The sequence below is a fragment of the Trichosurus vulpecula genome, chromosome 4 (assembly GCF_011100635.1).
Source record: "Trichosurus vulpecula isolate mTriVul1 chromosome 4, mTriVul1.pri, whole genome shotgun sequence".
Lineage (NCBI taxonomy): Eukaryota > Metazoa > Chordata > Mammalia > Diprotodontia > Phalangeridae > Trichosurus > Trichosurus vulpecula.
Window position 1 is genome coordinate 64,292,898 of NC_050576.1, and position 812 is coordinate 64,293,709.

At 42.1% G+C, this 812-nt stretch overlaps 1 non-coding gene across 1 annotated transcript; it reads right to left on the reverse strand.

Annotated features, from left to right (window-relative positions):
* Positions 1–321: 321 nt before the first annotated feature.
* LOC118849290 lies at positions 322–425 on the reverse strand. The gene has a single exon (XR_005010337.1). It is a non-coding gene; the product is annotated as a U6 spliceosomal RNA (small nuclear RNA).
* Between the last annotated feature and the right edge of the window lie 387 nt (positions 426–812).

Sequence of the window (812 nt, forward strand, 5' to 3'; positions counted from 1 at the left end):
GTCTAATTGAAAGCAGTTTAGCATAGTGGGTAATGATGGTCTCAGAATCAGGAAGACCTGAGTTCGAATCCCACCTCAGACACTTACTAGCTGTGTGACAGTGGGCAAATTATTCCATCTCTCTTAGCCTCAGTTTCCTAATCTGTAATGAAGGCTAACAACTATACCTCTTAGGGTTGGTGTGAGGATAAAATAAGGTAAAACAGGTTAAGGCCTCTGCAAACATCAGAAAGCCAATTAAGTGTTTAGTCTTATTAACCACATGATAGTAAAATCATATGATTTAGAGCTGGAAAGGACTTCACTTTTCTTGTTTTATTTTAAAATAGGGAATGCTTCAGGAATATGCATGCCATCCTCCAGTAGGGGCCATGCCAATTGCTGTGTTGTTCCAATTTTAGTACATGTGTTGCTGAAATGAGCGCTGGGAAGGACCTTAGAGATCCAATTCCTCTATGAGGAAATTTGAATTTCTAAATAGGGGCAAAGTAGCTGGTCCCAGGTCACATACCCAGAAAACAGCAGAGACGAAATTTGAACCTGGGTTTCTGGGCACCCATTCTACTACTCAAAATCACTCTGTCTCACACATGGATGAATGTCAGCAGTAGAAATCCCTTTCAGAGAGTTGGTTTTGATTGGGGAGGGGCAGCCGTGGGAGAAGAGAAGGGAAGCTTGCAAAGTGGGGTCAAGGACACTGGAGAATCAGGGAAGGAGTACCAGGAGAGGCTGGAAAGATTAAAGACCATCACAATTGATCTAATTTTTTCTAGCTCTGATACTAATGGGGGATACTAGAAACCAACAACCAT